Source organism: Pteropus alecto, unplaced genomic scaffold (genome assembly GCF_000325575.1).
Source record: "Pteropus alecto unplaced genomic scaffold, ASM32557v1 scaffold196, whole genome shotgun sequence".
NCBI classification, from domain to species: Eukaryota; Metazoa; Chordata; class Mammalia; order Chiroptera; family Pteropodidae; genus Pteropus; species Pteropus alecto.
In genome coordinates this window covers 3,525,256-3,541,384 of record NW_006439717.1, presented here as the reverse complement: position 1 = coordinate 3,541,384, position 16,129 = coordinate 3,525,256, and the positions used below count along the sequence as shown (strand labels likewise).

The 16,129-nt window shown below is 34.8% G+C and overlaps 1 pseudogene; it reads right to left on the bottom strand.

The window, feature by feature from the left end:
- Positions 1-7,859: 7,859 nt before the first annotated feature.
- Positions 7,860-7,978, bottom strand: LOC112483864 (annotated as a pseudogene).
- Between the last annotated feature and the right edge of the window lie 8,151 nt (positions 7,979-16,129).

Here is a 16,129-nt window from a genome sequence, read left to right as displayed (position 1 = left end):
GTTTTCCTAGCAACAGGCAAGACTTCTTACATGACTGTTGACTGAGGAAGATTTGATGACAAAGGGTCAAAAATGAGACTCAGTGATGCATGGAGCTACTTTCTTCACCAAACACCACATATATTTCAGAGTAGAGCATCCCAGCGTTTGTGCCTTACAGGTGTTCCAACACACTGATCTTCTCTATCCTTGGAGCAGCTGGATGGTGATGGTGTCCCTTCGGCAAGCAACCTGCTGTGTTTGTCCCATTTTGCCATACAAAGATTACAATTTTCAGCATGTGCCATGGAAAAGATTGAGAAGCATAGTTGAAGTTTTGCTTGACAGAGAAGTCACCATTTCAAAGATATTGATGGCTTTTAAAGTTTCCAAAAAGGGTTCTTAAAATACTTTTTTTTTTTTTGGATAACATGAGATGCACATAATAGATGGAAACCAGGACCCCTCTGTCCTCATACCTGTCAGGAGTTTCATTCAGTGGCATGCCAAAGAAACTGCAGTAGCTGAAAATTCCTCCATGACCTTCTTTAAAATAGCAGGAAAAAACACCAGTAATTCTGGAGTGGATGATGTCATTCAACAGAGATATTACTTTGATTTTCTTCAGTGCCTCAAATCACAAACTAGCTTTACCATTTCCAGGGCGCACGACTTCTACAAAGTTTCTGCAACGTGTAGCTTCTTGCATTTCTTATCTTGTTGATCCTTCTGGGAAAGTCTGTTTGGTTTAAGGTACAATCCAAATTTGGTCTTTCCTCCTTTTAGGTTCTCTCTTAACAAACCATGCATAGTTCTTCACAGTTTTGTTTTCTGGGGGCTCAGATAAGAGCACCTTCTAACACTAACATGAGAACTCTCGATGCTTAGCTAATTAGGAAATTGAAGAACTTATCATTTTGATTTAAGAGAGGAAAGCTGAGGCATAAAAAAGTAATGATGACTTGTCCAAAGTAATAGTTAATGGCAAATATTTACAGAGCACCTCTGTTCTCAGCATTGTGTTTGCTACTATACTGATGTTTACTGCTTTCTTAGCCAGGCCTTTATTTAGAGGTTAGCCTGCCTCTTTCTTTTTCAAATTAAAAATATATTTATGAAATAAGACGATATATTATTTTAACTGAATGTCCAGTTTATTTTTCCAGATTTATTGACATAATTTATGAAAATTATATATATTAAGATGTACAATTTGATGCTTTGAAATTTCACAATATAAATTGTGAAGTAATCACTGTAAGGAAGCTAATTAACATATCAATCAAGCTTATTACCATCACCTCATTAGCCACCATTTTTAAAACATTTTGTTACTGAAATGTTGAGAACCCTTAAGATCTACCCATTTAGCAAAATTCAAGTATGAAATACAGTATAGTTATCTAGTCATATTGCGGTACACTGTATCTCCAGAACTTATTTATCTTACATAACTGAAATTTTGAACTTGACCAACATCTCCCACTTTTCCCCACCCGCCAGTCCCTGGCAACCACCATTCTACTCTCTGCTTCTCTGAGTTCAGCTTCTTAGATTCCACATATAAGTCACATCATGCAGTATTTGTCTTCTTGTGTTAGGCTTATTTCACTTAGTATAATGTCCTTCAAGTTCGTCTATGTTGCAAGTAGCAGGATTTCCTTTTTTTAAAAGCTGAATAATATTCCATTGTGTAATATATGTATAATTTTCTTTAAATATACCATACAGCAGGGTTAACTACATTTACCAAGTTGCACATTACATCCCCAGTCCTTATTTATCTTATAACTGGAAGTCTGTACCTCTTGACCACTTTTATCCAATTTCATCATCCCCACTTCCTCAATACTATTCATTGTAAACATAATTTATAGTATTGCAGATCTGAAATTTAAAAGCCTCAAAGCAGCTATCTTTTGCTATCACCTTGTCCAGGAACCCAAGTAATAGCTGTAGCCAGGGTCAGAGTTTGGAATTTAAGAGTAACCACTGCATTCCTTGAACACTGCTGCCCTATACCCATCTTTTATTTTTTTTCTGTCTACTGTCAATGTCTTGCTTGTTCAGTTCCATGGCCTCTTATTGTTAGGACTAGAGCACTGAAAGCTTAGCCTAGACTCTTCAATGATAATGCTAGAATAAAAACTCTGTCTCATAATATATCAGATGTCCCGTGTAAGTATTCGATCACCATACAATATCTCCAGGCATTACATTCAAATGAAAGTAATTTTCTGAGTTACGAAATTATCTTTGTGTATTTCCCCCTCTTACTGAGATATGCATGTAACTTTAGTAATAAAAACCAGGAGGCACATTTTTGGATTCTTCTACATATTTCACAATCCTTTGAGAAGATATCCAGCAGAAAATTCTGGCAAGTGTCCAATTTAAGTTCTAGCTGAGTAAGAAAATTTTTTACTACCACAAAGAATTGTCTAAACATATTAAAAAGAGATGAATAAATAATGTTTTGCTAATGCCAAAATTATTGTTTATCTCAAATGGAGTATCTATTACATTTTTCAAATGAATACTTGAATGTAACTATCCTGATAATCTATTAGGACAAATTTGCAATAATTTTCTTGAGTTATTGTGGTGTGTATCATTCTGGATTGCTTGCGGAACCAGACTACACATTTTACTCAGTGTCCTACAAAATTAATATTCTACATTTTCTAATGGTCTAATATACAGGCAAAGATGTTTAAGAGAGAATACTACAGCCTCCAAAAGGAGGCAGGTACTAGAAAAACAGTGGTAGGGAACATGTATCCTGCACAGTTTCCTCTTTTCCATTTCACCATGGTTTTTATTATTTTTTTATTTTTTTAACTTTATTTTTAATTTAATTTTATTTTTTTTAGGTAAGGCAACCCTTGGTTGACCTCACAGATTGCAAGGATCTTGTCAGCTCACAATCCCATATTTTTTATTTTTTACGCCTACAGCACTGGCATTCCTAGGTAGTCTCCCATCCAAGTACTAACCAGGCCCGACCCTGCTTAGCTTTCAAGATCAGACAGGATCGGTGGCATGGCCATAGACTCACCATAGTTCTTAGAAACTAGAATAGTTCCTAACTTTGTAGCTGTTATTATTACAATTTAATTATTACTTCCTTAAAACAAGGACTTTCAAGGTTGAAACCAGTTATTTAAAAAGGCCTTTTTTAAATGTTAGTTATTTTCTTGACCATAAATAAGGGAGACAGGTAGAAACATATGTTTCATTTTTTGTGTATTTTATGCTTTAAACTTTAAAATTATAGCATCAAAATTAAAATACCTATAGAAGGAAACAGCAAAGTAATTTGTGGTCACTATTTTTAGTTGGTTCATTTTGTTATTTTTTACATTCAGTGTTTAAACTGGTGTACATGAATACCAGTTTCTCTAGATGTTTTTCCTACTTGCATCTCAGACTTTTCTCTTCCTGAAATGCATCCTTTTAGAATTCTTAGTTGGGTTTGTTGGTGATAAAGTCTGTTTTTGTTTATCTAGAAACATCTTTATTCCATTTTCAATTTTTAAAGTTTTGCTGGGTGCTCAGTTCCAAGTTGAAAATTACCTTCTGTTGGTACTCTGAAGATATTATTTCACTGTCTTCTGACTTCTATTGTTGCTGTCGAGAAGTCTGCTGTTAATCTAATTGTTGCCCCTTTGAAGGTGATCTTTTCTCTGGCTTGCTACCAATATGTCAACTTTTTTCAGGGTAATGTAAACCATTATTGTAGTTATAATTTCACTATAATGTGTCTAAGTGTAGCTTCTTATTATTTATCCTGCCTGGGATTCACTGGACCTCCTAAATCTGAGAAATGGTGTTTTTCTCAATTCTGGAAGATTTTGGCACACCACACACACACTTCTCATTTTCTCTAGTCACTTTCTATTCTAACCTTCATGTCTCTTTTCCCTTCACACATTCAATCTTCTTAAAATTCTGTAATTCCTTCTGGGTAATATCTTCAGATTTAGCTTTCAGTTCATTAATTCTCTCTTCTACTATGTCTAATCTACTATTTAACCTATGTACTGCTTTTAAATTGCAATGATTATATTTTCTTCATAGAAGTTGAATTTGGTTACTTTTAAAATCTTGCTGGTTATAGTTACTTTTTTCTTACTCATGTTTTTAATCACATCTCTTACCTAAACATTTCACACTTAGCCATTTTATATTTTGCATCTCGTGATGATAATCTCTGAAGTCCTTACAGGTCTAAATCTATTGTTTCTTATTCCTTGTGCATTTAATTTTTTACTACAAACTTATACTTGGCTGGATTTATTTTGAGGAAATCCTGGTGGGCTTAGAGAATGCTTTCCTGCAGAAACGATTTTCAGATTTCTTCTGCGAGGTGTCAGGAGGTACTACCAACCTGGGATCATTTTCTTGGCCCTGGCCATAAGATGTGTGTAAATTTCAACCCCAGACTCATGAGGTAATAAATACTACATTTTATTATTTTTTATTATTTCCTCTTGAAGCTATGACAAATGATAAACACATTTCCTTATTTACTCATAACTGCAAGAAATTTTTCCAGGTTATCCATTTACTGAGGCTGTAGCCTCTTCAAGTGTCTCAGTTTCTTCAATATGTATGTAGGGGGTATGCGTCACAGAATTAGCTCCACCAATTTTTATGGAACTTAGGAACTAGTTTCTTAAACCCTGAATGCTTGGCATCAGCTGCCAAAGTAGCCACCGTTCTTCATTTAATTACCTTTCTGATTTCAGCTTGGTGTTTTATTCTTGTTGAGGGTGAGTGGGATTCTTGGGGACCTTCCTTGTTTTCTTGCAAGCTCCACAATACCTTTAAAAGTATGTTTGTTTGTTGTACTTTATCCAGTTTCTAGGTGTTTAGCTGTGGGAAACCTTTTCAAAAATATCTAGCTTTTTGTTGCCAGTAAAAAAGTCATAACTTGTTTAATGTTCAAACTTTCTGTTGTTGAAAAACGAAAAAGTGAGAAATTTTACCAAGTACAAAATCCTTAGTGTCAATGATCTGTAAATTGTAATTATAATTACAATAATGGTAGGTGAAATTTATTGCATATCTAAGTATATGCCACTCATTTTATATATGTTGTCTCATTTACTCTAAGAATGAGGTAACATTATCTCCAAGCTACAGGTGAAGACTTGAGACTTAGAGAAGGTGAATAATTTTCCCTAAATCACATGATAGGTGGCAGAGATAGGGTTTATTTGATTACAAATTTTGTGTGTGTGTGTGTTTTTTTTTCACTGAGCTGGAATGCCTAGCTATTCAAGTTTTAAGGTGGCAGACTGATCAGAGATCAACTTGAAAGTATAGTGTCTTCATCTCTTAATAATATGACAAATTTGGTCAAAATCTGACAATTTCTTCAAAATTTAAGGATCAAAGACAGACAAAAATGAGAAACATTAGTCAAACTAAAACAGAACTGTTTTTCAGTCATTCAAGAATATCAGACCAGTTCTAGAAGCAATCATTTTTTTTTTGCTTCAAAACTATTTCCTGCCTTATCTCAAATTTTAAGATAGCTGACAAAGGATGCATAAAATTCAAGATATAAATTAGAAATAGGTGAGGAAAAAAGGAACAAGAAAAAACAAAGGAGTGAGATTAAAATAAAAATGTGGCAAATTTGGTTTTAGTTTTCTAAGGTCAATTTAAAAAGAGATATCTGAGTAATTATGAGTTGCCATGTATACATAATAAAAAATTGCTCAGAAGAACCACAGATATGACTGATCCCTATGAACAAGATCAAAAGCTTCTCACAAAACACCTCCTAAAAAGGGCTTCTTTGTATAAATGAAAAGAACGACATTCTTATCTGTGGCATTTTTTGAGAGTTAAAAGAAAACTATGAGACATTATGCTGGGACAACATTTGTAAACTGAGACTGTTCTCCCCCCCTCCCCCCACCCAATCAAAATGTGTGCTCATCCTACAGTAATTGCAACTCAACAAATCACTTTTTATGAAGATATTTTATTATTGCATCCTTCAGTACAAGCTAATGCTTGCACACAAAATCGCAATTCAGTAAAAGCAACCGTATTTGAGGTTAACATAACATGATTGCTTATAACTTTCAGCTGATCTAGCTGAACGGCAGATTTTAGAGCATAGTGAAGCAGGATAACAAACTCAAATGGGTTCAGTGGTGAAGAGATTAACATAATAGTGTCAAGTGGCCAGGTGCAGGATAATAGGGAATGATAAGTGACTAAAAACATTTGAAAACCATGTTCTGGTAAACAAAATCTCTACAGTTGAGTTTAGTTTCCAAATAAGTCATTGACAGAAATAATGCATATCCACACAGTATCCTTATTGGATGTCTATGCCACCTGCATTCAACATTCAATAGACATTTTATACATTAACCAGGCCTTAAATTTTTCGACCAATTCTCGCGTGTGTTTGTTGCTATGTTGAAAACTTTAGGAAGTTTCCCAATTAAATTCGAACAACAATTTCTGAATTAATCCTTGACTTTTATAAGTAGCTCATGCATTTCAAACTAATCATTACTAACTCAAATTTTCTTCTGACTGTGGCTTCTGGAGAAATGTTTTTCTTGGTCTACCAGTATAAAAATGCTGCTAAAAAAACTTATCCAATCAGAGGCCTTATTAGTAAAAGTATAAGATTCCAAACAAGGGAACTAACAGTTGAAGGGAGACAGCAGTCTCACTTTCACTGTGCTGGTGAGACCCCATCTAGTGCAGCTCAATGTGGGTGTCTCCATTACTAAAGGGAGATTCTGAAAAAGCCCAAATGGCAATGCTATCATTTCCCACTATTTCCAGGTTTCTCCTCTTCAAGGGACCTTTTCAGGTCCTGCACCCCAATCCTGCTCCCACTCTCCTTATCAACCCTCAAAAGTTGACTTCGCTTCACACAGATCATCAAACAATTCAAATCTGCCCATCCCATTAGTGGTACATTTGTCCACAGAGCTCTAGTTAGTGCAAGAGGTGTCCTTCCTCCTGTTCAAGATAACACTTCTTCACAGATGTCACCTCTTCTGCCTCCTCAGGAATCCTGTTTTATTATTTATTTACACTCTGCTCTACATTTTCAACTCTCTCTTTCTCCAGGCTCTTTTCTGTAGACAAAGAAAGTTCAAGCCTTCTTGATCTTTAAGTAAACCAGACCCACCCTTCTCTCCCCTCTAGCTCCCACACTCTCCTCTACTCTTGTTTCTGAAAAGGGAGCCTCCAGGCATAACTTCTCCACTTACTTCTTATCTCCACTCCACAATCTCTGGCAATCTAGAGTCTGGTCTCTTCACTACTCTGAAACAGCTCTTGCCCAATGACTTCCTAGTTGCTTAATCCAAAGAACAATTTTCTTTTACCATGAGTATTTGTGACTGTCGACTTATTTTAAAACTCTCTCCTCTTACTTTCTGGGATAGTGCTATATCTCAATTTCCCTCTAATATGCCTGGGCATTGATTCTCAATCAACATTATGAGTTCTTTAGTCCTCCTCTATACAATATATACATGGTGGCTTCCATTAACAGCTGTTCACAAATCCGAAACCTGCAGCCCTAGACTAGCTCTAAATGCCTGATATGAATATTCAAGTGCGTAGCCTTTTTCAAACTCAACATGTCTACAGTTTACCTGCCCCGCTCCATTCTCCCTATGAACCAATGTCATCACTTTTCACTCACTTACTCAAGGTGGTCATTTAAGAATTATCTTTGACACCTCTTCTTCCTTTCCTCCAAGATCTACATTTAATTGGTCATTAAGTCCTAGTTCTCTTTTTATTTTTTAGGTGAGGCAACCCTTGGTTGATCTCACAGACTTCAAGGACATTGTCAGCTTACAATCCCTTATTTATTATTTTTTTTACACCTACAGCACCTGGTCTTCCTAGGTGGTCTCTCATCCAAGTACTAACCAGGCCTGACCCTGCTTAACTTTCGAGATCAGACAGGATCGGGCTTGTTCAGGGTGGCATGGCCGTAGACCTAATCCTCTCTTGAATCAGTCTTCCCTTCTACATCACTGCCTTATTTAGGACATTTCTCAATGGGAACATAGCAATAGCATCCTAACTGGTTTTCCCACCTTCTTCCTTACCCATTTTATTGATACTACTGTCAGAGAGATTTTACCAAGTTGAAAGTTCAATTGTGCAGCAAGCTCTCAGTTCCCCATTACCTTCATGACATATCTTTAAGTTACTCAGCATGGCATCCAAGGCCATTCACATTTTAGCTTTTCTAAAAGTAGCCAGTTTGAACAACTGAAGCCCTCTGAATGCACCATGCTCTCATCTCTGTCCCTTTCCAACCCCACTATTTATTGCTGCCCCATTGAGTTCAGCTCCTCCTCCTACAAAGTGTTTCCCTATCTTCTCTAGCTAAGATTAGATGTTCCTCTGATATATTCTCATAACACTGTGTTTACTTCTGTTAGAGCATTGATATCAATCCTGCAACTACTAATTTATGTACCAAGATCTCTCTTTAAATATAGGAATAATAATAGCTAGAATTCGTTGAAAGCTGTGTACCAGGCTCTGTATCAAGTGCATTGCATGCATTATTCATTTAATCCTCACAACAATTCTGGGAAGTAGGTACTACTACTACCCTCCATTCCCAGGGGAGGAAACTGAACTTACAGAGGTTAAGCAACTTCCTCAATGTTGCAGAATTATATCCTAACCTTTTTGAGGGCAAGGATCAGGTCTTATTTGTCTATGAAGAGAACTTGGTGATGAATGGTACACGGTTGTTCCTCAACAGATGCTTTGGGTCAAATAAATGAATCAAGAGCTCAGAGGACTGGGACCATCAAATAGAAATTAAACAGAGGTAGATTTTCCTTTAGTGGAAAGAAGGACTTTATATTAGCTAGGACTGTTCAATGGAATAAATCACTGAAAAGACAGTTACATGTGGCACTTATCACATTGAAGAGTACTTATATATTTGCATTTTTCCCATGAGTAAGGGCTATATCTTACTCTGCTTTCATTCCTCAGAATCTAGCCAAGGGCTAGAGATGCCCAGCAGATGTTTGTTGAATAAATTGAATTGAAAGGCCCCGAAAACTAAAAAGTGGCTATTTACCTTTGATATCATTCATTGGAAATTTAACTCCCATTTTTTTTTTTCCATTACTCTGCATTTTCTTTCCAAGGAGCTTTGAGAATAAAGAGAAGATAAAGAATTTAGAGACTTCATTTGTCATCTGTAAAATTCCACCAGACTATAATCCCCATGAGGGCCAGAACATATCTTTTATCATGTTATATCCTTAGCCTAGCACAGAATAGCTGTTTAATACATATCTGTTGTATTAAACAAACATGTATTTGTTTAATACACACACACACACACACACACACACACACACACACACACACACAAACACACAGACACTCCCCAATATGTGATCTTTACTCCTAGAAGGGTATCACCATGGAACCATATGCCATATAAGGAATTCCTGAATTAGATGGAAATGCATATTGGACCAGACCAATATTGTTGCACTGGAAAACTAGTTCAATTAAATACTTTGAATTCCAAAAGTGAGAGAAATAGAAGGAAGAGAGGAAAAAAGCACTACATTGCAATTGTCATTTTCAAAACTGAGGCAAGATTCAGAGTAGTAAAAATCTTCCTCAAAGATCCACACAGATAGTAAAGAAACAGTGGGCTGTGTGAACTCTGAGGTCCTCATCAAATTTAAGATCATTTTATTATCATTTATGGATCCTAAATATTGAATTGAGAGGCTGTATTTCAAGCCACTGATGGTTAGATCTACAATTCATTTATTGAACACTATTCTAGGCACTGAGGATACAGCTATAAAAAGAGACAGGGAAATTCTTAACGTCATGGAGTTTACCCTCTAATGGAATATGGATGTGGGGACAAATGACAAACAAGATATTTTAGATAGAGGGTCTAAAGAAGGTAGGAAGAGGCCAGGAAGTGACAAAATTAATGAGAAAGCATTACAGTGGTTACGCTTTTCTTTGATCATTGGTACTGTTCAGTGGGCCTTTGAACAATTTTGACAATAACCTCTTAACACTTTAAAGATCCATTCCTTTCTCAAGGGCTTATTATCCAAATTCCCCATTTAAGTTGTTACAAACTGCTTCAACTTCCTCACTGGCTTCCAGCTTTTCTCTCCTCCGGGCATATAAACTAATAACTAAAATTTTCTCTTAGGTATCATATCAATCATTTTTTCTTTTTAAAAATCTTTAACAAATCTGTGAAGAAGCATATGTCAATTTTATCACTTCTCTAATTTTCTTTCCTGACTTTATCTCTCGAATCTATTGGCAAACTCTTCCAACTCTTCATTAGTCTCTTTCCCTTTCCGTTCCTTCCATAAACCCAAATAATCTCTTTTCATATTTACCAAGCAGTCTCTCGAATCTATTGGCAAACTCTTCCAACTCTTCATTAGTTTCTTTCCCTTTCCGTTCCTTCCATAAACCCAAATAATCTCTTTTCATATTTACCAAGCAGTCTTCATCTCATTTAAAATATCCCAATTTTCTTTTTACTCCATAAAACTTTTCCTAACCTAGTATAATGTTAAACACTATATGTGTTAGCAATTTTATAATTACAGCCAGGATTTGAAACTTAAGCCATAGAACAGAAAAATATGTAGAAAAAGATTATAACTAAGTTTTGATGTTTTATATTTAAATTGGTTTACTAATGTTTATTTTTCTCTTTAGCTTTAGTCCAAGACCTCAAGAATCAGACTATTTTTTGATCTATGTTCTGTACTTTAACACATAAACACAAAGGCCTTAATTAACATTTGATGTCTTGACAGGTTCAGAGCCAATGATGGAGATGATTTGTCTGCCACTGTGGAGTCAGTACATGGGAATCACATACAAACACCGTGTTTTTATTCTTTCAAAGAACTATAAAGACCAATACTTGCTTTTAAAAATACAGTTCTTAAATAAAGGCTTATCATTCTTAGCAAAAAAGTTTTTTTTTTTTTTAAAGTCCAATTAGGTGCATGTTCTTTATGATCACTCCATGCACAACGTGCTGTATCTTTCAAGCTAAACCACTTCCCTATAGGATATACTTTCAGCAGTTACCACTTCAAACTTATACAGCACGTTGTGCCTAGGGTTCGCAAACAATTTAATCTATCATATTCAGCAGAAAATCTTTTCCCTATTTAAAAGACAAATAAGGTTTGAAATATAAAATTGCTCACTCAATATTTTAAATAAACTATTACTGGAGCTAGTAAAATCCAGAACTATTTAGCTTTGGAGTATTCTTGTGTATTTAAATATTTACTATTACTAGAATTGTTATAAATTATAATAATTACAAAAGCATTTAAGCTCTAGGGTTTGATCATACTGAAAGAAATATAAATTTGTTCACTTTAGAGAAGGAGCATATGAGGAATATCCAAATGTTTTATATAACATTTCCTTTTAACTATAACAAATGACCACGCTGGAAAAATAATTATTTTATAGTGCTGGGTCTCAGGGAACATTAATTTCATGTCAAGTAAAATCATTTTAACTTTTTAGAGCTGATTCAGTCATCTGAGTGACTGAATGAAATCGTATAAATGAATGTGCCTGGAATAGGGTAAGCACTCTGCACACACCGTTGGATCTCAATCTAGATTCTATTCTTTCAGAGAATTCTCATGACCTAAGATTTCCTCTGCTTAGATACCCAGATGCCATGACTAAATCAGGAGGTAGATAGAGGTGGTTAGAGCAAGCTATCATATCAATAAATACCCAAGTTTTTAATGTTTCTCACCACTGCATATGTCGAACCCAACTCTAAAACAAATGTATGCTTTTAATTACATATATGTTTTTTTCATCATGGATGATAACTGGTTGCAATTATTTTCTTGCTTACATTCTACCTGGCTCAGAAGTTCATTAAAAAAAAAAAAATAGCTGTTAAGACTGACATTTAATTTTAAGCTAAGCCTTAAGCTTACAAATTCAAAAAACGGTTGGGATCTCAGTTATTATGCTTTAATATTCCACTTATGGTCAATTGGAGTCTTGTCAAAACAAATACTTTTAAGCTAAACAAATACCGAATTTAACAAATAAGATATTTTGTTAAATTTTTGTAAAAATTTAACGAAAAGTTTCTTCAATTTATTTAAAATTGTTTTCCTATCATATTCAGGTCTTCCAGGTAATGACAGAAAACAGAATGACTTCTTATACATCTTTAATGGCACTTGTTATTTGATATTAGTTATCTTTGTACATTTTTTGCTTTTATAAGTGTAATGTAAAATTCTTGAAGGTAGTATGTAATGAGCACTTTCTATTTATTGAATGAATAAATGGACAAACATCCAATGAGGCTATAGGAAAGGACAGATAAGTGGCAGGTTTGCTTCTTTGTGTGCAGCGTAAGGTACATATTTGTAAAACATAATCCAACTATGCCTATGGAATGACTGGGTACGTTGAAAAATTCACTAGTGACAAAAACTTCCATTTACATAACATACACATGCACACGTGTATGTATAAATTATATAAACAAATGCAGAGAAAAATATGTAGGTAGGATTAGCTGACCTCTAAGCTATTTTACAATGAATTAGGAATTATCAATTATTATAAATCATTGCCTGAAACCATGAAACCAATGTAATATTAAAAGTTATAAATACTAGCCAAATTGCTTAGCATTAAGAATATAAGAACTAGAAAGTTTTATTCTACTCTTGTACCAAAGCATGGTGCATCTGCACAAAGACCACAACAGGTAATTTTGGGTGTTTTGCCCTTGAAAGACAACACAGAGCTGGAATAAGTCTATAAAAGGGATATTAGGAGAACCCAGATGAAAAATAGGGCTCTGAATAAAGAAGAAAAAAGAGAAATCATACTCATCTGTTTGGAAGAGAAAATGTTAGCGAAGAAGTACATAACATTCTGAAGTATTCCTTTTGATGCAAGGGGCATTGTGAAGATGCCTAAAATGTTATTATTTTTTAACGAAGTATACCAAGTAATGTGTCCAACAGATACTCTTACTCATCCTCATTTCTTTAAGCTGCACTTCATCTTTTAAATTCAGAGACAGAGAGGTTAAGGATGAGATAATCAAAGATAAGAAATATGAGGGCCAGGATATATGTTGCATACTTGTTAATTTTTTTAAAAAGTGTGTATTTTTAAGCAGTTATATCAAAGAGACATGACCCATGTCAAAACAGCTACAGGAAAACATCCTGTTTTAAAGGAGAATGGTGGTGATAAAATATTGGACACAGCAATGTGGAGGCAAGTAAAGGTAATAGATGTTGTGTGTGCATGTGTATGTGTGTGTGTGCGCACGCGAGCATGTGCACACAAGCATGTGCTGAGGAAGCAGTATTACTAGAATTAACCCATGCAGAGTATGGGTGAGTCTTGCAAATTAGACTAGTCCTCATCATTGTATCTCTGCAGTATTTCTTGAATACATCCTCTTCCCTCTGATTCTATTAATAAAGCCCTCACTTCCAATCTCCTGTTACGTTTTGACAGTGGTATATCCACATTCCTTACTACTAGTCACCTTCTGCTCTCAACCTATGTCAACACAACTGTTCTCACCAATTGTGCACAAGCAATCATTTAAAAAGTCAAACATATGTTTAAAAAGTCAAATCTGTGTCTATCTGTTATTATCTATAATTTTCTTTCTTGTATTCCCATATGCTTGAATTGAATGGAAATAGAAATGAAAAAGCCAGGGCCTAGGAATTGTGCATATCCTTACATATATGTGCATCTACCATTTATGTGGCAAAAGAAAAATGACTGAGAAATATAGCCTTCAGGAAATAAGTCCAAATTCCATAATATCAGAGATGCCTCTTCAAAACTGGCCACAATATAGCTTTCTGGCCTCTATTCTTTATCACTCCTACCACTGCAAAATGGGCTCAACCACAGTGGGCTAGTCATCATTGCCAAAACATGCCATACTGTTCAAACATCTGAGCCTTTGAATATCTTAGCCCTACCTTCTCTATCACTGAACATGAACCTTCTTATTTCAAGATAACTCAAATAACCCCTATTCTATAAAGTTCCCAAACTTCTGCAGGCACAGCCAACACCTCCATTATACATCTTAATCATATTGCAGTAAAATTATTTCTATGTCCAGTGTTCTCTCCTATCACTCATGAACTCTAAAACTTTAAATAAGGCCCTGCACTTTCTTCAAACAGCTTCCAGTCTCAGCACAAGCTGCCTGTCTGATAGCCTTCAATTAATGATAGTTTGAATGGAGATAGAAGAAAACAACAGCACCAAAAATATCTGGTTCTAAGGGTCACAAGGAATTCTCCTGTTATTTACAAGATAAAACATTCATTTAAGCTATTCCATGAATATCTCCTATTTTAAAAGGTCTTCAAGGCAGAAAGTCTTGTAATTTTCATTAGCAACACTTTTCTGTATAAGAAAGTCCCTTTAAAAGTTCTCTCTTACATAGGAAATTCTTACAAAATTCTGCAATAAAGATGCCTAAATTCTCAAAATATGAATTTCACACTATATATCACGGGTCCTTTAAAAAACATTATAATCCAACTAAGAAAACATGTTTTTGTCCAACATTCCAAATGCATCTACCTTGAAACTGATTAGATAGAAGTATTCTTTCCTGCTTTCTGTTTAAATTCAAACAATTTATTCATATATTTTTCCTTTTCCTATTTGCTCCTGACACTATATTATGGCTAGCATCTTTAATATCAATTAGATCTCCAGCTGAAATCTACAAAACTCTATGAGACTTTAAAAGCTTCTAAATCTCCAAGGAATCCCCAAATTTTCCTTTTCCCAATAAGTAAGGTGGCAAAGTTCACTGGATGCCCTCTACATATGCATCATACTTTGTAACTGAGACTTTCCAAAATATCCTCCCTTCAGAGGTCTGAGGGATTTATTGCTACTTACACAGTAATGAATCCCCTCCATTTTGGTATATGTGTACTTAATACTCTTTAGCATAGGCAGATGGGGCAGAAAATCTATGGGAAAACACTAGAAGATCTACAATATGAGAAGAAATGAAATGAATTGGAGCATTCCATGAATAATAGGCTCCAGAAAGGAATGGGAATACACACAGACAAATTGTCTTTTGGGAGGTAGGAGTTAAGAGTGAAGAATATGAAATAGTTTCAGGTTCCCAAAGGAGTAAATGTTAGGGTGAAATGAAATGAAGGTGCCAGTGAATTTTCTGGTTTCTGTAGCTAACAATATTGAAGTGCTTTATGGCTTAGGAACAGATCTACTACGTGGTTAGATCTACATCTCTTCAACAGACATGAAAATAGCTGGTCATCATCCTAAATATAAAACTACAAAATAGACCATTTAAAGAAATTCTCGTTTTTCCAAATGTAAATTAAAAAAAAAAGCACACACACAAGAATATATGCAAATTACTTTATAAACTTTAGCAAATCATAAGCTTAATTAGGCTTGTCTTTAAAAACAGACTTTCAAGAGTTATTAAATTTATGTTAACTTATTCAACAATATATACTGAGCATTAATTATATTGGTTATATGCAATATGGGACTACAAAGAATGAGTAGGGGTCTTGCCCTCCAGGAGCTCACATTCTAGTAAAGGATCAGGCACTTTTGGTTTTAGACATATATATTCAATTTTTAACATATGTAGACCAGCACTTCCCAGTATTTTCCATTGAAACACCAATCCCATCAGGCCAGGTACATTTGTAAAATAGTATAGAGCCAGAGGAAAACACAGGAAATTAAAGGCCCTGAGAAGTCTTATAGAAAAGAATTTTAACTTTGCTTAACTTGGCATTTCCCAAAATTATGTAACATATCTTTCTGTTTTTTTTTTTTAAATCTAACACCTAGAAACACATCATGGCACATTTTGGGTAATGATGATTTGGGCACGCAGTTTAAAAAATGTATTCTTATATGTTTCCTAAGGCACTGAAACATAAACTTTTAACACTTTACGCATTTTCAGAAAATACATGAAAGATAGAGAAAATACATGAAAGTTAGCAAATTCTTGGGAAAGTATAAAAATTAGTACAAGTTTAAGCAGTAGGAGGAAAAT